This window comes from Canis lupus, chromosome 17 (assembly GCF_011100685.1).
Source record: "Canis lupus familiaris isolate Mischka breed German Shepherd chromosome 17, alternate assembly UU_Cfam_GSD_1.0, whole genome shotgun sequence".
Lineage (NCBI taxonomy): Eukaryota > Metazoa > Chordata > Mammalia > Carnivora > Canidae > Canis > Canis lupus.
Window position 1 is genome coordinate 13,963,206 of NC_049238.1, and position 22,349 is coordinate 13,985,554.

Sequence of the window (22,349 nt, forward strand, 5' to 3'; positions counted from 1 at the left end):
AAATACCTACTGTTTTCTTCTCTCATATACATATCTGAAATGTCATCTAGAGATCTAACTTCCAGGTCAACACTTTTCCAGGGCATAACACTGAAGCTGCCTTATTTCCATTGAGGATTCCTATAACTCTGGTTGTTTTCCTCTGTTTATTTCTACAATCTTGTGATTATAATAAAGCCCTGTCTGTTCTAAAATCTATATTTAAATCTGTCTGCAATAATATGTTATTTCCTTGGTTATTTACAAAAATTTAAAGGGCCAAAACATTTTATTTAATTAACAAATTAGAAGTAGGAATAAGAATAATAAGTAGATTTTTTCCAGAAATAATAAACCATTTTTTCCCATGAGCTTCAATTTCCTCATTTCCCCCCTTTGTTCTCATGATTTTTTCAACTGTTTTTTTTTTTTAAGATTTTTATTTATTTACTTGACACAGAGAGAGAGAGAGAGAGCACAAGCAGGGGGAGTAGCAGGCAGAGGGAGAGGGAGAAGCAGGCTCCTTGCTGAGCCAAGAGCATGGCATGGGGCTCAATCCCAGGATCTTGGGATCATGACCTAAGCTGAAGGCATACACCTAACAGATTGAGCCACCCGAGCACCCCTGTTTTTGAACTTTTATATGTGATTCACACTTGTATACCCTGCTAGATTTTCATCTTCTTGGTATTTTATTTGTTTTCCCATTAACATATCTTTCCAGATTCCTTCTTTTTTTCTTTTATATTCCTGTTTCTTTCTTCTCTCCTGTTTTTCTCACTTCTCTTTCTTCCTTTTCCATCTCTTTCATGATGAAGAAAATTAAAGGTGCATCACAAGATTTAAAATAAGAAAAAGAGAGTAAGAAGCAAAAAGAGGAAGAGGAGGACTGGAGAGAGAGAGAAGGAGGAGGAGGAAGGAAACAAAGAAACAGAGACCTAAGGGGAAGGAAAAAGAAGCACCAAGTGGAAAGATGGGGAGGAAGGGACAGGAAAGAACACATTACCAAGAAATGCAAACCATAATATTAGTGCTTTGAATTTTTGTCTAGTAAACACTAAAAAGGAAGTAGAACTTTGCAAAATGTGCACTATCCCTAACATAAGATCATACCATTCGCTTAACAAAATCAGAAAATAATAAAGGTTCAGAACTAAGGTAAGCTAAGGACATCTTAATGAAATAACTGTCCTTAAATTGGCTTTTAACTAACCAAAAATGTCGGTGTGTTCATTTCAATTCAGTGAGAAAGAGCAATGCTGTTTGAGCACTCAGTGCAAAGTTGCTATTCTTCAGGGAGTAGTGTAGCTACTCTTCAGGGAGCTACCGTGGTGACAGCATGAGGTCTGGAGTCCAAAGACCAGGGTCCAAGTGTTTCTGTCACTTACACATCATACAACTGCAGACCTGTCTCCTCCTCTCTTTGCTTCTCAAGGGGATAATTAAGGAAAAGATGCTTATATATGTGAAAGCATTATTATTAGTTGTTAATTAGTGCCATTTAAAATTATTTTGTTGCATGTATGTAAGCCCCACAGGACACCATTCTGCAGTCCATGTAACACTGTTAAGAACTTTGATTCTATTTAGTTAATTTAGTAATTGACATTTTCATGAAAAAATTCTCAGAACTTTTTTATGGTGAAAGGCTTTTATTTTCTGGTTTTCAGGTCACATTTTTCTGTTGAAACATAAAAATATAAATAAATAAATGCCCATGGAGGGCATCCACTGCAACAGCTCAATATTCTTTCAGATTACTTTTTAAGGAAAAAAAAAGCGAGAGAGAGAGAGAGAGAGAGAGAGAGAGAAAGAGAGAACAAAACACTTATAACAACACCTGCTATTTGGCAGAATTTGACCTGACCCCTTTCTCCTTCTTTTGTTATTATAAACATCAAGCTCTTTAAGTGAGAGCTGTTTAAAGGATCCAGGGCTGTGAGTGTTCCTTCCTAGATCCCAGATGCACGGGGAGACGGATGGGCTTTCTGATCTTTATTTTATGAGCGTCTGATAAATTGCCTCTGGCACCTGGCAACTAAAATTTCACTATCTGAAAAGTAACCCTCATGTCAAACAATGTAGCCAGCTTCGGCCTCTCAGTGGAGGACCTCTGTAGCTGTGTGGAGGACGACGCCTTCTACTTCCTGGACAGGCCTACTACCACGCTCAAGGATTCGCATACTTTTAATTTTGAAGGGAAGAAAGGATTATTAAAGGCTTTATATGCTATGCAAAAATGTGTCTTTTGAAGGATTTCATCATAGCTTTTATTTTAGAATTTTTGGAACAAGTCAAATAACGGCTTCAGAACATGGCCTAGCCTGAAAAAAAAAAAAAATGTTGGTAACAGGATAAAGATTTGCAGCTCTGGGTCAGGAGCGTCCCTGCACTAGCCTGGCTCTGGGTGTTGATACAAGAAGAATGCAGGTGGTCTTCTTCTAGGGACAGAAGAGTTATAAACAAAGTCATCAGTACAGGCTATTATCGCCTTTCCTTTAACTTCTTAGCTGGGGGCCCAATGAACTCAACCCCAAGGAAGAGCTATATATTTTTTCTCTATTTATGGAGATTCAAATATCTGCAAATTTTTATTTTTTAAGAAGAGAGAAGAAAGAGAATGATAGAAACACTACTACACTGTGTTACTTCCTAAAGAAAGATGAAATCGATGAGCAATAATAAACAAAATATGAAATCCTCCAAATCTTCCAATGACTGCGTCACCATCATAGAGTGGGGCTTAGGCTGGAGGAATCTCTATGGACCATGTTGCCAATTATCACTCTTTGTCTCTCTCCCTCTGCCATTTAAATTTACTGGTTTAGAAATTGTTGTTAGCCAGGGAAGATGATACTACTTAGGTTTGTTCTCTTCTCGTAAATTCAGAGATCATCAATTCTTGAGTTTCCTTCTGGGCTGTGGCTTTATGTGTTTCCTGGTATATCATACAGAGGTCTAATAATTTTGGCTCACTGGATTTGAGTTTCCACAGAGTGAAATTTTATGTCCTTTTTTTTTTTTTTTTTTTTTTTGCAGCTAGTAAGAGATTTCTATGTTAGGCTTAGCCATCTGAAGTATAGTAATTCGGTAGTAAAAACAGAAATGCCCTTGGTCAATCATTAATTTAATGTAGTAGCATCTGTTTATCATTTAGCAAACAATTTTTTATGCTTAGCTCTGACTATATAGAAATAAACTGGTTGTGTATCTTGCTTCAAGGAGCTCATAGTTCAATATATTCACTAATAAGTAAACCACACTTTTTGTTATTGCTTCTTAGAAGTATATATTTGAAAGAATGAAGCTACAAAGGAGGAGAGGGGACATTTAGAGGTTAAATTTGTGCTAAGACTTGAAAATTTAGTATTCTTCAGGTAGGCAAGGCAAGTAAGGCAGGGACAGAGAGAGCAGCCTGAGCAAAGCAGAGAGGAGATTTAATAAGCAGCAAATAGATTGCAATATGTAAAGTGCTTACAGCAGTGTCTGGCACATAATAAATGTCAGTAAATGATGATTCTTATTTCTAACAATTCCTTTGAATATATTTAACTTACCTAATATCTGTATTTTTACAAATATGCATTAACCCATTGATTTAATCCAGAAGATTTTGAAATTCCTCTGATTCTTGTGACATAAGACCTTTTTTATGGATTGGCCACCTCCATAAAAGACAGGTTGGAGACACTATTAAGCTTTCTGACTTTGGCATGGTGAAATGACTTACCTGAAATCTCCCAGTGGCTAGTCAATGATAAAGACAGGCTAACCTCGGGATCCCTGGGTGGCGCAGCGGTTTGGCGCCTGCCTTTGGCCCAGGGCGCCATCCTGGAGACCCAGGATCGAATCCCACATCGGGCTCCCGGTGCATGGAGCCTGCTTCTCCCTCTGCCTGTGTTTCTGTCTCTCTCTCCCTCTCTCTCTGTGACTATCATAAATAAAAAAAAATAAAAAAAAAATTAAAAAAATAAAAAAAATAAAAATAAAAAAAAAATAAAAAGACAGGCTAACCTCTAGGTCACCTGTCCCTAGAATAAGGAACAGAACACTCAAATTTCATGGTTCCTGTGGTGCTGGTCGTGCTCTTGCCCAAAACAATGTAAACAAGTTTCCCTTCTACTGACTATATTGTTGGATCTTTATTTGTCTAGCATCATCTCTTAATCATTTCAGTGGAAATTGGTTCTACTCTTCAAGGCACTTTCAGGATATTGGTGATTGGAGAGTGGGGGTGAGAGTGAGTTATGGACAGAAAAGGCAGAGATGACATAGTGTAACAAAGGAGAAGGGAAGAGGATTATTTTAAATTTCTTTTCTTCATTTTGTTTCTTTTGTTTTTTCTCTGACTTTTGGAGCTCTGTCAGCTGAGGCATATAGATACCTGCTTCCAAGGCTGTAAGCTTTCCTTGACTTACAACTCAAAGCTGTAGGTTTCATTTTTGTTATTAGACACTGTACTTTACTCCATTAGAGCATAGGCTGAAATGTACTATTCTCTTATTTATAGACTCTGAGAGGGTGGGAGGAAGGTGGGCCCTCTCCAGAGGCTCTAGGGAGTTTGCATCTGTAGATCCAGAAGGTTCTTTCTTTCTTGATTTTATTTATGTATTTGTAAGAGACACACAGAGAGAGGCAGAGAGAGACATAGGCAAAGGGAGAAGCAGACTCCCTGCAGGGAACTCAGTGAGGAACTGGACCCCTGGATCAGCACCTGAGCCAAAGGCAGATGCTCAACCACTGAGCCACCCAGGTATCCCTGGAAGAAAATTTCTGAGGCTACCTGGGCTATTCCTCCAGTGTCCTTCAAAGTCTCCTTGAAGAACAGAAAGCATGCTGTCAACTCCTACACTTTCATCCTGGGAGACAGAAGACAAAGGCCCCAGCACGTTTTCTGTCCCTTCCTGTGTGGCCATACCCATGTAGATGTGGCCTCTCCTGTGAAGCCTGGGCTGGCTTCAGCACTAAAAGGACCAAACCAAACCCATTTCCTCTGAAAATAATTTAAAGCAATTTAAGAAGATCGAGATATGAGGAATATTTCCTCATCAACTGTTGTTCCCAGTGATGTAAAGCTAGGTAGGATTTTAAATTATTGAATAGATCGACTTTGTTTGTCAACACACAACAGTATTTGAGTTATTTTTTCAATGGGGATTAAACAAACTCATGAAAATATATTAATGCATCACTGCATTAGGCATACCTGATATATATAGTACAAATATTTAACTTTAAAAACTATGAATCCATAGGAAATGTACTGGACTTATTTGAATATGTGATAGATTTTAGAAAGACAAGCAACCCATATAATTGTTTGCCCTGGTATTTAGAGTATTTCCAAGGAATTGTAATTTAACAGCAATGTTTTTCATGTTCCCAGAAAAAAGAAAAAAGGCTTAGAAAGGCAAGTATGAAACTAATAGGGGACTAACAGGTTTAAAAAAACAATGAAATTGCTGCACCATCCTTCTCTCCGGCTTTCTCTTGTCTCTGTGGGTCAGAAAACTTGAAGCCTTGGGGAGTAAGCAGACTTCTATTATACTTAATGGAAATATCATGTTGACTTTTTTTGGTGCATCCTCTTTTTGTAGGTCATAGTTAAACTGGACCTTGAATCCAGGAGTGCTTCAAAGAATATTTGCTGAAAGAATGGAATGTCTGCATAGTTTGCTGATATGTGGGATCATTAACTAGGTGCCATAGAAACTAGGCATTGTAGGCTGAATTTATATAATGCGTTACTTAAAAACTTAGCTCCTTGGTGAAGAAATCAGGCAAGGGAGCCTAACATAGTAAAAGCAGAGGCCTGTCACTACAACCTGTTTCATCTCTAATCTCTAATGGAGATTAGTCAAGGGAAAGGTGGATGGGATCTCTCTCTTTTTCTCTGCCTTGCCCCCCGCACATGGCATATGATGTCTATACATGTGAGTGCATGCTGGGTATGGCTGAATGAACGTACACAAACATGTAACTTGCAGAGAAAGCTTACTATGAGTAGAAAAGAATTGGGCATGCCACATATTTTTGTATTGCCACTTTTCCTCAGAATCCAGAAACAGGGACATCTGCAGTGTGTCAGGGAATGGAGACACTGGGACATGTCTGGTTATGATATCATTAAATGACCAATGAATTAAAGTAAGGGAGGTGATCAGAGTGTGGCTCTCTCTGCTTTACAGATAAGCTGATATTGGAGTGTGCGAAATACGGTCTCACCAGGTTAGGAGTGAATGATCTGTTACTGATGAGAGGTAGTTGAAAAATAGTTCCACTTTAATTGTTTTATTGTCTACTTTGTATTATCAGGACTCGTGGGAGAGAAGAGTTATAGATAACAAAAGTGACATAACCCATGTGCCTAAGAAGCCTCTGTCAAAAGGCCTGAGATGCTTCCCTGGGAATATCACATTTCATTTGGCAAGAATCTCTCCTAGTATATCTGGAAAATACACCGGAAAGCCCTGTATATACTGTTAACATGAGGCCTACAGAGAGGAGTTTAATCAATGGGATAGCAAACAAATATTTAGAAATGAAAAAGCTCGCCAGAGCCCAGTCTTTGCAGTGTCCTCTGAATCATTCATTGCCACTGGAGGGACAGGTGTGGTCTTAGTTAACTCTGGAACTCCTTTAGGTGGATGACTACTGTGCTCTTCTAGTAACAAATTCATTCATATAGTATGTATGGTCATTGAGCAATGGACCCAGACATAAGAAAGGCCTGGGCTCCCATTCTGGTTTAATCCTCTCACAGCTGCCTGATGAAAATGGATTTCATCACTGTCTGAATTTCAGGTTTCTTACCTATAAAGAAACTAATTTACTTCTCATATAGGGTTGATATAAGATTTAAGGAAGTAGTAAAAACTAGAAGCTTCATATAATGCCTGGTAGATACCTAGTCATTACTCAATTTTATGGTTTTGATCACATCTCACCAAAGCTATAATACCAACAATGATAAACTGGTCACTGGATTTAATGCCAGCATTTTGGGGGAAAACAGCTTAAGTGTGCTATTTTAATTAATTTTAACCGACTACCACTAGAATACATTAATCCTTATGGTGCATATTACTTTTCTATTTAGGTTCAACATTAATATTTGAAGCTAATCCTGCAAATACAGAGTCTGTAGTATTTTTTATGAATCAATTTTGGCCATTAGGGATTACAGAGAACATCATGGTGACACTCTACCTTTCCTCACTCAGGCTTGTTATCTTGACATTGCACCTTTAGGACTGACAGTATAATTTGAGGTTTGTCAAAGAAGACCAGAGTTCCTTTTTTTCCCTCCCTTAATTGAATTACCTCTCACTGGAAGTTCAAAACTTCTTTTGAGAGAAGCCAGAATCTTTCTGACAAATTCTAATGTTTGAAAGACAGTACCTTGTGTCTAAGAGGATATAGAAGATATTGATAGTCGGTTTGTTTATCTCTACATTATCATGGCTTGGGCCCTGATTGCTGCTGTATCACTGCTGCCTTTTGAGCTTAAAATCTTTGTTAATTTTGAGAAATTTGCAACTTTTATTGACATTATTTGAATTGCCTGACATGTGACAAGCAATCTGCTTATATAAAAAACTTATTTTCAGTGTAGCTGTTATAGGACAATCTTGAAAGATTTTTAAGCAACAATGGATGTTGTAAATCTGAGTTTAAAACTGTGTATGGAGATGCTTGGGTGGCTCAGTGGTTGAGCATCTTCCTTTGGCTCAAGTTATGATCCTGGGATCCTGAGATTGAATCCTGCATTGGACTCACTGCAAGGAGCCAACGTCTCCCTTGCCTCTGCAGCTGCCTTTCTCTCTGTGTCTCTCATGAATAAATAAATAAAATATTTTAAAAAGCCAAAAAATGAAAAACAACTGTGTGTGATGGGGGCATCTGGGTGACTCAATGGATGAGCATCTGCCTTTGGCTCAGGTTGTGTTCCTAGGGTCCTGGGATTGAGTCTTGCATCAGGTTCCCCATCTTTAAAAAAAAACACAAAACTATGTGATGTTACCAATGAAAATTATTAACCAAAGGTGACTGTTGATTTACAGATACTCTGTGTGTGAGTCATGTTCACAGATGAGTATGGAATGACAACAACCTCACGATTACCTCTCTGTCCAGTTGTTGACAAATTGCTTTTGACAGTCAATGTGAGCTGTGTCCCAGTTTAGGGAAACAGCAAACATATTTAAAAAAAAATTAAAGTGCATCTTCAAAATTGAAAAGAAACAAGGAAAAATGATAATCTGTGGCACATCCTAGCTTGTTCCAATTATTATATATGACATTTCCTCAAATCCTCATCCTCCATATGGAAAAAGCACTTGGTTATTTTATTTTATTTTTTTCTCCTCTGTACTTCTGCAGGAACTCATTCTACTTGGTTTCTTCTCTGTTAGCACACCCCCTGGAGGCTGATCCATTAACCTATTTGAGAATTTGAGCTCAAGAGATAGTGTATCCCACTGGTGTAGAACAGGAGAAAGAATGACTCTTGTACAAGCAGATTACAGCCTTACTGTCAGCCCTTGCAACTTTGTGGCTGCATGGCTTTGGTCAAGTTGGTGATCTCTTTGAACTTTAGAATCGTCATCTGTAAAATCACTATGATATACATTAAGATTCTATCTAACCTATTTGCTCCAATCACCATTTATTTCTCCAGGTTCCAGCATGGATCCAAGTATGGTGCCAAAAATATTGTAGCTTAAGATCATAATCAGAGATTATCATGATGATTGCAGGTATGCTTGCTGTTACATAGTTTACAGAATATTTTCTTAAATGCTAGCTTCCTTAAGTTTTATAACAGTCCTGTGAGACAAACAGAGCAGTAATAACTTCCATAATTGAATGCAGAGAAGGGGCTAATTTCCTCTACTATCCTTCTTGGGTTACCAGAAGTCAGATTTGCTACAGCTGTCTATTTATGTCACATTTTTCATTATTAGTGATTTCTGAGTAAACATTGTTTGCTATTTAACAAGAATCTACAAACATGTGTTATTTGTGTCTGAGAAACATTCAAGGGGCTTCACTTGGAGTGAAGTAGGATGTCAAAGGAAGGCTACCAGGCCAAAACAGAGCAGAGAGGAAGGTTGAAGGGTTGGAGATGGGATTATGTTAAAGCTGTGGGGTTGTGAATAAAAGAAGAATATGGGATCCCTGGGTGGCTCAGCGGATGAGCGTCTGCCTTCAGCCCAGGGCGTGATCCTGGAGTCCTAGGATCGAGTCCCACGTCGGGCTCCCTGCATGGAGCCTGCTGCTCCCTCTGCCTGTGTCTCTGCCTCTCTCTCTCTCTGTGTCTCTCATAAATAAATAAATCTTAAAAAAAAAAAAAAGAAGAAGAATATGCAGAAATTAGCTCTGCCAGCCATAAGAATAGTATCCTATGAATTTAAAACCTTCTTTGAAACCTCTGTGAGAGAATGTTGCACCTAGATATTTTTCCCTGCAGTCCCCTAACCCTAAACTTTTTGTACCCCATGATCCAAGCATGATATCAGGCCTTGAGCCTGGATGAATTTCAGCCCTAGAATCACTAGTTGAGTTTCTGTGTGCCAAGTTCAAGCAGAGTGCAGGGTTTTTGGAATCCAGCTTTGGTGCATCCCATCCTGTAACTATGATATATGATAAAAGGGAATATTGCAGCCAAACTTGACTATGTTCAAAGCAAGGTGCTAGTGAAAGGATGGGACGGAAAATAAGTCCTAATGGATTAATGACTCATGATAAATGTTTTATTATAACAGCTTGTGAATGATTAGATAATTTTTACTTCCAAGAGTATAATTTAAATATTTTTGCCTGGACTGTTACCAAAGTAAATAAATCACTCAAGTATCTAGTTAATAGTCAAATCTTTATGTGCAAAAATTTTAAAAAATAGAAGATATTTTTTTCTCGGTAAATAATCAATATTCAATTTACTAACTGCTTACTTCTGATAATATTTACTCTTGGATGAGCCAAATTACTAGAAAAAATAAGAACACTTTTAGTAGACCATGAAAGATATTCTATTTGACACCTGTCCGTTCAGCAAAATAAAAATAGAGTGGAGTAAAGGTTTTGGGGGGCAGCTGTAGTTGTTGGTAGAAACCAACCATCTAATGAAACATTTTACTAAAGTTTTTAAAAATTTCCCTAATTATTCCAGGCCAATTCTTCTCTCACTAACACCCATGCAATTCCCACAGAGTACTGCACCGTGCCTATCTGAGGGCAGAAATCGAATGTGCTGTCCACTTGAGCTAATTTTCTTTCTCTGTGTGCTGAGGTCAAATTATCTTGGACACCCTTATGAGTCTGATTTATATCTTTTTAAAGGCCTGGAAACATATCACCTATTGACTTAAGCTTAGGATAAAAAATAAATGTTACCATAATTTAAAAGTGTGGTTCACGTGCCTCTTCCATCTGGATGAGTGATTTAGTTTTACTCGTTTTTACTTAACTCTTAAAAAATTATCTTCAGACATAACTGTTATAAAGAATGACCATTTTGTTCTGACCTCATTTTTACAGTATTGTTTTCTTCCTAAGATATATCAGGGCTTTAAAATGACCATGGGAAAGCTCTGTGTAGGACACATCTGGGAACAAAGCATAATCTATCCTCTTTTGTCTTGTGGGTCATCCAAATCAAGATGACTTTCATTATGCTTGCTATAAAGACTTTTAAAAGAACTAGTAAGTTGTGAAAGTCTCTTATAAATTCTAAAGTGTTTTAAAGATGACAAATGGTAGCATTTCTATGTGCTTTCCCATTATGGAAATAATTAGTAAGATGGTATGATGTTACATTGGTTAAAAGCATACAAAGAGGTGCTCATTTTTTAATAGGTGCCTTTTTTTTTGTTTTGTTCACATTTGCAAAACCCATCTAACAAATATTTCTAGTTTATGATTTTTCTGGGCTATAAAAAGTCAAAATTTCATGTTCTTGCTTTCTATTAAGCAGAAATGTGATTTAAAAAAAAAAGAAGCTGATTTGTCTGAAATTCACTACTGTTCCAACTTCAAGGCAAAAGCTTCCATAGGAAAGTTCTGTCTTGTTCTTGAATGCAAAGATTTGCACAGTTAATTTGTCATTTATTTAAAAGCCAAAATGTGCACATATTTTTATTCTAATTGGGTAACTGTATAAAAGGAAATACCAACAATATATAGACTTGTCCATTTATTCCAGTTTGCCTTTTTCTATAACATTAATTTTATGAAAATAATATGAATTATACACAGTTCTTAATATTAGGACACTTTTATTTATCAATCACATTTTATTTTCTTAGAAGAATTGGATATATGATATCTCTTGATGTCACCACTCTTGGATGAGGCAAGTAGATGAAGACAGAAATGTGTGTGTGTGTGTGTGTGTGTGTGTGTGTGTGTGTGTTTTATCCATATATTCATTTAGAGAGAGAGAAGTGGAAAGTGCAGAGGGAGAGGAAGAGAGAATCTCAAGCAGACTCATCTCAAGCAGAGCCCCCTCTCACAACCCTGAGATCATGACCCTGATCTGAAATCAAGAGTTGGACCCTTGACTGACTGAGCCACGCAGGCACTCCGAGACAGAAATGCATATTATTTTAATATTCAAATATACATTTCTTGGGGCTAGAAACTGTATTCCATAGGAATTGATTTGCCCTTTATATGGTCTTCTCTGTGGGGCATTGTAAGAAATGAATATTGGAAAAATATATGGACAGTTTTATGTTTCTCTATGAGAGATGAAGGGAGTTGGACAGGGATCCCTGTTGGTATAAGGAGGACAAGGATGGAGAAGAGGTGGTTTATGGTGGGATTTAAGTTGATTGTTGAAAATGAGAATTTGTAAGAGGAGTAAGTGATACAGAATGAAGTTGGCAAGGTGAACTGGTAGATTAGTAGATGGCTCTAGTTAAAGACTTGATTGTGCTCCTTTTCAATTCTCTCCACAAATTACAATAGAAATTCTTTGGATTGTAAAATTGGTCAGCTCTTTTCTTTGCAAGGGACTAGCTGAAGTGACTCTTCAGTGTGAGGAGATCAGGTGGCAGGGATCGAATTCATAACATTTTAGAACAAAATTAAAATCAAGTGGGATCAAGTTTATGGATCTGAGTACTCAACAAACACATACTAAAATTTTTCATTTCTTCATTGGAGAGCAAAGAATACATTATACTTTAAATTTTCAGTGGGGCTGATTTGACAAGACTGATACTGAATTGCAGTGCAGGTTTCATAGAAGAGGTAATCTACTATATACTAAGCACTGTGCTAGCCATTTTACCAACATTATCTTATTTCAGTCTCACAATGACCTTGTTTTTTATGGGGGCAGTAGGAAGTGCTCAGTTTTTGAAGAAAGGAAATGAAGTTCTAAGAGCTAAGAATATTGCTCAAGGTCACACTGCTGGTGGTTTCCAGATTCATGATTTGAATTGAAGACTGTTGAATCCAAAACTAAGGGTAATAAAAAAGTAGGTGGACATTTGAAAAACTATCTCAGTGTTTCTGCTAGGCCTCAAAACTGTTGCCCTTCGAAAATCTGCTCTTGGCACAGTTACATTTTAGTTCACTTAATATGGGAGCTTTATTGGTACCAGTTATGAAAGGTACTATGGTGTATTTTCTCATTTTGCAATATCAGTATTAGAAGTATGATATTAATTCAGAAGAGAATTCTTATGGAAATTGAAAGAAGTGGGGTGGAAATTGGCTGTGTTTATGTACATACATCTGTTTATATAAGACTTAATGTTCTCACCAAAATGCACATTGTCCCATTTGATCCTGTTTTCCTACGGCTTATGTTGGCATGAATGGAGTCTTTCATAGGATTGTGATTGGAGGTGGTATTTACTGCCGCTTAGAAAAGAATCTGGACCACACATCTTGTCTAAAGAAAATTGATTTCTCTAAAATAAATACTTATCATAGATTCTCTACACAGGAAAATGATTGTCCACCATGCATGGTAAATTTTGTTTATTTTCCTGGAAACCTGATTTCTCATCCAGTGGGTTAATCAACGAAGCATATATAAATAGACTACTGTTCCCTGCACCTTCCTCCTTTTCTCTTATTGTTATCATATGTGGTTGTAGCTTCCCCATAAAAGCTTGCCCAGCTTTTATTTCTTCTCCAATATTTTTTTTAAAGGTTTTATTTATTTATTCATGAGAAACACACACACACAGAGGGGGAGAGAGAGAGAGAGAGAGAGTGAGAGAGAGAGGAAGAGACACAGGCAGAGGGAGAAGCAGGCTCCATGCAGGGAGCCTGACATGGGACTCGATCCTGGGTCTCCAGGATCATGCCCTGGACTGAAGGCGGTGCTAAACTGCTGAGACATCTGGGCTGCCCTCTTCTCCAAGATTGTCATAAATGTGTATATGTGCATGACATAGACAATGATAATCAGTTAAGGTTTCCTTTAGTTTGTAGAATTTTCTGTTCCATCATCCTTACTTACATGTCTTCCAAAGTTCATAAATTGAAAAAATCTACCTTATTTTTAACTTCACCAAGTGAAAGATACTGCAAAAGACTTGTAAGTTATTGCATCTCTAGTGGCTTATAGAATCTCTGACTTTTTCTTCTGGGTAAGGAATGTATGATAAACTCAACTTAATTTGATATTCTCTATGGTCCTTTTTGGATCTAGTGTTCTTTGATGTGTTGATTCAATGATTCCACATATATTTGGGTAGTATTACATGAATCATATAATTTTAGACAATGGAATATAGTAGTGAATAATAAATGTTCTACCTCATTAAATTGTATAGTAGTAAGGGGAGATGGATAATATGCATCAAAACAAATAAACAAGTAATAGAAATACTAGGTCAGAGAGTGGGATAAGTGCTGCAGAGAGAAGAAAATTACAATATGGGGCATAGAGAGTTGGGAGTTCTTTTTTAGAAAGGATAGTCAGAGAAAATGTTTCTGATAAGATGCCATTTTACATCTGAACATTTCTGTTGAATGTCCAATAAAATGGATGACCTGGAGGAAGTGAAGTATTAAGCTATGCATATATTTGGGAGATGAACACTTTTGGCAGAAGAGAGGCAAAGATAAGAGTGATTATTGAGTCTAAGAAGCAGCAAGGCATGCAGTGTGTGAAGCAGAGCAAGAAGTTGAGAGAAATGGTTGGTTCTCAGATTGCATGGATATTTTTTAAGGCTGCAGCAAGGACTTAAAGAAGCCATTGGAGGGTTTTGATCATACATGTATCAGGGTCATGATAATGTACACTAAAAAATCAGTTTTACTATATGATAATTTAAAAGATAAAATTTAAATATATCTTTGAATCTCTTTTGCCACTTTGTAGTGTTTGGAATCAAGGGTGAAAGCAAGGAATTCTGCTAAGAGTTTTTGGCAGTAACCTGAGTGCATGATGATAGTAGCTGGTATTAGAGTAGTTAAAAGTAATTAGATGCAAGAAATAAAATAAAATAAAATAAAATAAAATAAAATAAAATAAAATAATTTTCTGACAGATTGGACATAAGGGATCAAAGAAAGGGAGGAGTCAGAATGACTTGAATTTTATGAGGGGTAGGGGTGCAGTGAGCTGGAATACCTTGGAGAATGAAATTGCCATTCACTATGATAGTGAAGACTTCAGGAGGAACTGGGCTGTATGGAATGGACAGGTTAAGCTTGATATTTCTATTGGACATCCATTGAGGGTATTGTGGAAGCAGTGGGTCTGCAGTTCAGTGGAGAAGTCTTTAGTGGAGATACACCTTGGAAATCATCCACACATAGATAGAATTGAATCCTATGTGTCTGGACCAAACTACCTAATAAGAGAGTAGATGTAAAGAGATGAGGTCTTAAGACGAAACTTTCAGATGCTTTGATATTTAGAAATTGGGGATATGGGGATGGACAAACAATGGAGACTGAAAAAAAAAAAAAAAAAACACTCAGCCAGTGAGCAAGTAAGGAGTTTTTTGTGACATTAAAGCTAGCTGTTTTGGTTGATTGTAGCAAAAGCAGCCTGACTGGATTGACTCAAGGAAAAATTGGAGAGGAAGAAATGGAGACACAGATTACAATTATTTTTTTCCCAAAGGTTTTACTATAAAGAGACGTACAGAAATATGGCAATAGCTGGAAGGGGGCATAGGGCAAGGGGTGTGTTTTGGTTCTTTTTAAATTTATTTATTTTATTATTTTTAATAAAGATTTTAAATATTTATTTATTTGAGAGAGACAGAGAGAGTGAGCTAGCAAGCCATGAGGAGAGGTAGAGGAGAGAGAGAGAAATCTTCAAGCAGATTCCCTGCTAAGCAGTGGGCCCGACATGGGGCTCAATCTCAGGACTCTGAGATCATGACCTGAACCAAAATCAAAAGTTGGACACTTAACCAACTAAACCACCCAGTTGCCCTCAATTTTTTAAAATTTTAATATGGGGGATGCTTTTTTATGTTATATGGTGATTGGAAGAGTTCAGGAGAGTGTGGCAGCAAGTAGAGATTTATAATTGTGCTTTTTGATAAAACATTCCTGTTGAATGTCCAATAAAACAGATGTATTTTGGCATTTGGGCGCCTCTTGGTCCATGGGTGGATGGGAATTCCCTTTACACTTTGTAACAGAGTCAGCACCATGACAGAAGCTCACCCATCACTCCATTTGCTAAGCTAATAAAGAGGCAATCAAAGGCCTGTGTGTTCACAAGGTAGGTTAGTATGATCAGAAAAGGAGATTTATGTACCACAGTGAGCCACAATATTAAAAGGTCACAAATAACATTTCCCTGTTAGTCTAATTTCTACATACCCTAAGGTCCTCTATTTCTGGCTTCTTTTAGGAAATTTGTTTGTGAGCAGTTGTGTCAACCCATGATTCCTAACCCATGGGGTAGCAGATTGAGGGTGTACAGAATAAAGGAGGGAGGTAAGAAGTTCACAAGGAGAACTAGCATGGAGTCTTCCTGAACAAGGCTGAGCAGGAAGCCTTGTTCCTTGCCAAACTGGCCAGGGGAGGACAGTGCCCCTTTCTGCTGGAATATTCTAAGACTTCCTCCTAGCACTGTGTTTTTGTGACAACAGGATAGATTTTCGACAACAGTGAGAAATCAGTCTCCCCCTCCATTCCTTGCTAATAAACAGAGCTATGTTTTCTTCTACTTTGCGTATACTGTATCAAATTGTTCCTCAGGAAATGTGGCTGTGTTTAACTTTCATCTTCTTTCAATGTCTCCTTTGCTTCAGATATCATGCCCAAAAGAATGTTCAGGTGCCTTCAGTCATATGGTATTCCGCTGATTTAAGGGATTTGTAATGCTATCATCAATAGAGGCTAAACCAAGCTTTACTTTTGCCCAATCTATAGTGTAAAAAAGTTATGTATGTGTTGGAGGAATGTTGAGGGTATATTTAGATTGATAAAAATTGTCCTTGCAAATATTAGAAGCACCTGTTTTTGTAGAAATAGCCATTTTATCATTACAGTAGACTGAGCAGGGACTGTGGGGCATTATTATGAAAGTTAAGTGATTCATGTGCAAAATAATGTTAAAGCCGCATTTCCTTACATTTTTAATTCATTTCTGCCCTGGACATTGATAAGAATGGCCATGAAAAATGGTTTAAGGTGAGTCAGTGGTCAGTAGCAATAGAAGAAATTCTGGTCAGTGGAGGCTGTCAGGTGAAATAGCAATCAGACATATAGCTGGTTTCTTCCCCATTTGTCAAAAACAACAAAAACAACTCTCGTTCTTACTTTAAAAAATAAGATAATAAGGGACTATTTTTATTATCAATTAGGAAGCACTAAGATGTAAAGCCTAATCATGGAGATATTTGGGGAAATAACGATCTCCCTAAAAGTGGCCTTTTGCAGCATTCGGGCTAATCCTAGTGTTTTCTTTTGATTACTTTGGGTACCATTTAGTCCACTTACTGTATCATCTTGTAATTGCTCTGAACAGTTTTTCATCATGATAGTAGTTACGTTCTCTCATTGTTTGACACAAAGTGTAAAGAAAAAAGTATTTAAAATGTCAGGCTACTTTGGTATGTTATACCACAAAGGATGGAACAGATGTTTTTAAATAAACATCAGCCCTGGTGTGCGTTAAGACACTGAGAGAGCCTTTTTCAGAAGCACGGGAAGCTCATGAATTTAAAGGAGGCTTAAATACTGTACTTTCACATAAAACCATAAAAAGTTGGCAGAAGTATCAGGGGCCAATGAATGGGCATAGAGCTGAACATGTTATAACTCAGATTACCAATAAAAATGTCAGCCTCAAATCTGAAGTGAATAGTTTTGTAATTCAGAACTGAAAGCATTTTTTAATTGCTTTCAAATGGAAAAACTTCATATAATTTAAGAAAATTTATCTACTTTATTATCAAGAAGGCTATTATTGCAGTAAAGGGAAATGGAGGATTTAAATGTCATTCCTAGCATCTAATTTCCTAGCTCTTTTATTGGGATGTTATTAAAACAAAACCAAATGGACTTTGCTACATCCATAAAAGCCAGCCAAGCAAAAGAGTTAATCTGAGCACCGTAGAATCATTAAATGTGGCCCGTGGCTGTAGCCTGGCTGGTGTGGGGTGAGATGTGCCCTGGGAAGCAGGTGTGATGTGTCAGCAGCAGTGTTTTGGCATTCTATAGCATGTGGAGCCTAAAGAGCAGCTGGATTCGAGAAGAGACGTGCCAGGGACAGTGACTATCTTTGTATCCAAGGGATCAGTTTCATCCTTTAACATACATTGTGAATCAACTAAAGACTTTGAAACAAATGGGGGTAAGGATTGGTTGATAGGGGAGGTCTTTTTCTCCTTTGGAAAGCAGTTCTGCTAGCTTACTAAGCCGGTGCCCGGGTTTGGTGTGCTTTCTGTAAAACTATGGAGAGACATTCTAGGGTTGGCACAATCAGAACAACCTATGGATCGTGGAACGGTTTATAGGGTGCAATACAAAGAAGATAAGGAAGTATTGAGTTGTCTGTGGCTGCGAGGAGGGTGCTGTACTTACCGGGAAGGCATGTAAAGGGAGAGAAACGTTTTCTGAGCATGTCTAGTATGCTGGATATTGCTTCATTTGCTTTAATATTAGCTGTAGTCATAGTTCGCTGAGATTTTATCCCCAAGCCATGCTAAATACTTTGCATAGTTATTTCATTTACAATAATCTTCTAGTTCTCCACCTTAAGATGATTCTAGCATCCAAATTTTTCGAATTATTTCTTTTTAATAGAAATTGTATATATTCAAGGTGTACAACATGATGGTTTAATATACATGTACATAGTGAAATGATTGCTGCAGTCATGCTAATGAACATATCTTCTCATACAGTTAGCGTAGTGTGTGTGTGTGTGTGTGTGTGTGTGTGTGATGAGAGCACCTAGAGTCAACTCTCTCAGCAAACTTCCAGTATTCAATATGGTATTATTACCTGTAGTCATCATGCTGTACACTAGATCTCTAGACTTACGCATCCTACATCACTGCAGCTTCATACCCTTTGAACAACATCTCCCTCTTTCTCCCACCTCCTGCCCTTGGAAACACTCTTTTGCTTTCTGCTTCTGTGTATTTGACCTTTTTAGATTCCACATATATGTGGATGATGCAGTTTTTCTGGTCTGTGTCTGGCTTATTTCACTTAGCAGATTGTCCTCCATGTTCACTCACGTTGTTGCAAATGATAGAATCTCCTTTAATAAAGCTGAATAATGTTCCAGTGTGTATGTGAGCCACAATTTCTTTTTTCATCCATTGATGGACACCTAGGTTGTTTCCATATCTTGGCTCTTGTGAATGATTTTGCAATAAACATGTGGAGCTGCCTCTTCAAGATATCGATCTCATTTCCTTTAAGTATATATACAGAAGAAAAATGGCTAGATCATATGGTGTTTTTCTTAGTTTCTTGAGGAGCATCCATACTGTTTTCCATATTGTCTGTACCAATTTACATTCTGTAATAATTTACATTCCCAACATGTACAAGGTTTCTCTTTTCTCCACACCCTTGCCAGCATTTGTCATCTCTTCTCTTCTTGATAATAGCCTCTTAATAGTGTGAGATAATATCCATTGTGGTTTTGATTTGCATTTTACTGATGATTAGTGATGTTGGTTATCTTTTCAAGTAACTACTGGCTATTTGTATGTCTTCTTAGGAAAAGTGTCTATTTGGGTCCTTTGCCCATTTTGAAATTTTTTGTTGTTGTTACTGTTAAGTTGTAGGAGTTTCTTATGTATTTTGGATATTTTAAAAATATTTTTGAAATTTATTTATTCATGAGACACAGAGAGAGAGAGAGAGAGAGAGAGAGAGATGCAGAGACATAGGCAGAGAGCGAAGCAGGCTCTATGCAGAGGGCCTGATGTGGGACTTGATCCCAGGGCTCCAGGATCACGCCCTGGGCTGAAGGCAGACGTTTAACCACTGAGTCACCCAGGTGTCCCTGTATTTTGGATATTAATTCCTTATCAGGTACGTGATTTGCAAATACATTCTCTCAATATGTAGGCTTATTTTTCATTTTGTTGATTATTTCTTTTGCTACACAGTGTTCTATTCTTTCTATTTCTTGTTACACACTCTCTTTCATGTAGTCATGGGTATCTTGGAGCATGCAATGACAACTTGATTTCCTATGAAAAGAAACATTGCTTTCAGTTTCAAAATTTAATACATGCTAGAACCTTATTAAACAATTACAAACCTGTAATTGTGTATGGAAGTTGCTCTTCTAGGCACAGACATTGGGTAATGAATTCAAAGGTGAAAGTCATATCCTTGTTTATAATGCGGCACATTGTATATACCAAGGCAAGCCCTGTCCTGAGAATTATGGAATCCTCCTCTGTCTGCATGTATTCTGTGTTCTACATTTCACCTGAAAAAGACAAAACTGATGCCATTGTGAATGAATCTGTCAGGTCCTTGGAAACCACATTGTAGAATTACCGAAAGGAACTTCAGAAATCATTAATCTAGTCCCCTCATTTACTGAAAAGGAAACTGAGGCTCTGAAAGAAGCTGTAAGTAAATTGTGAGCTCTTTAAATACAGAAGCAACCCTCAGTCTTTTTTTTTTTTTTTTTTTTTTTTTTTTTTTTTTTTTTGCAGCCCTTGCAGGCACATAGGTGTACACTCAGGTATATGCACCTTCGAGTGACACATACCTGGTATTTAAGGAGAGTGTTAAGATGAATATGTATTCATAAACCCTATGCAAAATATATTTCCAATTCTCCAGCAAGCCTTACTCACCTGTGGAAAGGTACCCAACATTCCATTTGGGTTATAAATACTTAGACATGCCCAGAACTTCTGGCTGGTACCCTTTTCATAAGCCCACAGAGCCTAGTGGGGGAATTTAATCACAATGACATCTACCTCTGGGACTCCAGGGCTTGTGGAATTTTCTAACAAAGTTCTGCTTTGCATACTATATGAATTTGTTTATTTTAAAGGATCTCCAGAAAAGGCAGTATCTTTGAAAAGACCTGCTATCCAAAGTACAGTATTTGTTGCTTTTTCTTGTAAGACATCTGGAATATAGCTAGAAATTTCAGACCCCTAGAATCTTAGTTTTTTTTCTTTTTTCCTTTGGGATGAAAGCCAAATTATAACAATTTGGGATTTCTGGAAATAATAATATTATTTTACAGTAGGAGTTTTGTGCCCATTTCAGACTATAATTTCAAATTCCTTTTTCACACTCAAGGGTACAGTGATGAATGGTACCAGCTGTGTAATTGTATGTATGGAGTTCCTCAGTAGACAGCAGTGTAATAATATGAAGCCTCAGTGCTAATGGTAGTCAAGCCTTGGCAACGTTCAGCTTCTGCATATGCTCTGTTCATCACTATATCACAGCACCCCTGAGCTGCATGCAGATTTCCTATTTCAAGTCAGAAGGTAGGTGAATTTCCTACCTATGTTACCTAATTATCTAGGCTGGGAGGTTCAGGCAGTTTAAGGAATTGCCCAGTCTTTACCCCTGTGGACAGAGACTGACCTGACTTTATTTCTGCCCCAGGAGAACTTTTCCTTCTTCATGCAGTAGATCCTTTCCTGTCTACTTCAGAGCACAACATGTTTAATAGCTATTTGGCTTGAGGAGAAGAGCTGCCCTAGTTGATGACCTTTCAGGTCAGTTGCTGCAAAGTCCTATTCAGGAAGATGGCCCATGGAGGCACCTTCTGTAGCCCAAGAATCAGCATACAAGCTGTTGGGCATAGATCTGCATGGTGGAAGCAGCTGGAGTCACAGCAAGAGGGTGGCACAGCAGAAATGTGCAAGTCCTCATTCTGATCCTCATCCAGAAGTGGCAAACTGGCAGACTGCTGGCTGGACCTGGCCTCAGAGTGTTTAGTTTGGCTGGCACAACACATGCCCACACAGTGTTCTACATTTGAATTATTTAATCACAAAAAAGGGGGAAGGAATTTCACATAAATGTTAAAGTTTCTAAACTCTCTTGAAAAACACTTGGGCAACACTTGGCCCTGACTCCCCCCTGCCCCACCAAGAAAGGCTATAAAACAGCAGTTTTTGCCCTCTTTTAGAGAAACCTGGTGACCCAGTTTTTCATAATTCCTTATACTCCCTTTTTTCCCCAAACTGAAGTCTTATCACGGGTTCCTGGACAACAGTGTCACTCATTTAAGTTCCTGAATGGACCCTATAAATACATGAGTTTGTTGAGCAGGACGGTACTTCTGACCCATTTTGTAGGGACTGGAGCTGAAAAGTTGTTCCTAAGGGAATAGTGAGGTGGTCTCTTTTTCTAGATTCAGATGACTTTTGGAGTCACCTGATTAAATATCACAGACATAACTTTTACTCCATGAAGAGCATTGTGTTGTTTGAATTTTTAAGCAACTTTATAGGCTGTCAGGTAAAATAATGAAGACAAAGTCTGTTTTTATACTTGGTTAATGCATTCATTAATTCACCCAACAAGTATTCGTTGCATGTAACTTCAATAAAGATTTTCCAAAATCATAGTCAAGAAATAAAGCATTACCAGCCACTGCAGAAATCCTTCCTGTTTCTGTTCCTATCTCAACTCCATCCCCTGTCCCCCTAAACAAAGTAAGTATTCATCTGATTTTTAGGTTAATCCCTTTTTTATTACTTTTTAGTTTACTACTCTCACACATGTATTTATAGATATTCTTGTTTTGTCTTTTTCTCTTAAATTTTTTTTTTAAATATAGCTGTGTCTTTTAGTCTACACGGTCTCCCTCCGATGCTTTCTTTTCCCATAGCTTATCATGTGACATTTATACTCTTCCAAATTCTGAATTTTTCAATTGCACAGACATGGTGCAATTCAACAGGTTCCTCTGTCCTCTG

The 22,349-nt window shown here is 37.6% G+C and overlaps 1 long non-coding RNA gene across 3 annotated transcripts in view; it reads left to right on the forward strand.

The window, feature by feature from the left end:
* Window positions 1–22,349, forward strand: part of LOC111090421 — a 137,165-nt gene that overhangs the window by 34,179 nt on the left and 80,637 nt on the right. Inside the window, exon 3 of one of the 3 annotated variants that reach the window (XR_005371826.1) lies at window positions 8,660–8,738. The exons of the other annotated variants lie outside the window; for them this stretch is intronic. This is a non-coding gene — a long non-coding RNA (uncharacterized LOC111090421). Of the gene's footprint in view, window positions 1–8,659; window positions 8,739–22,349 lie in introns of those variants that run through there. 3 annotated transcript variants of the gene reach the window in all.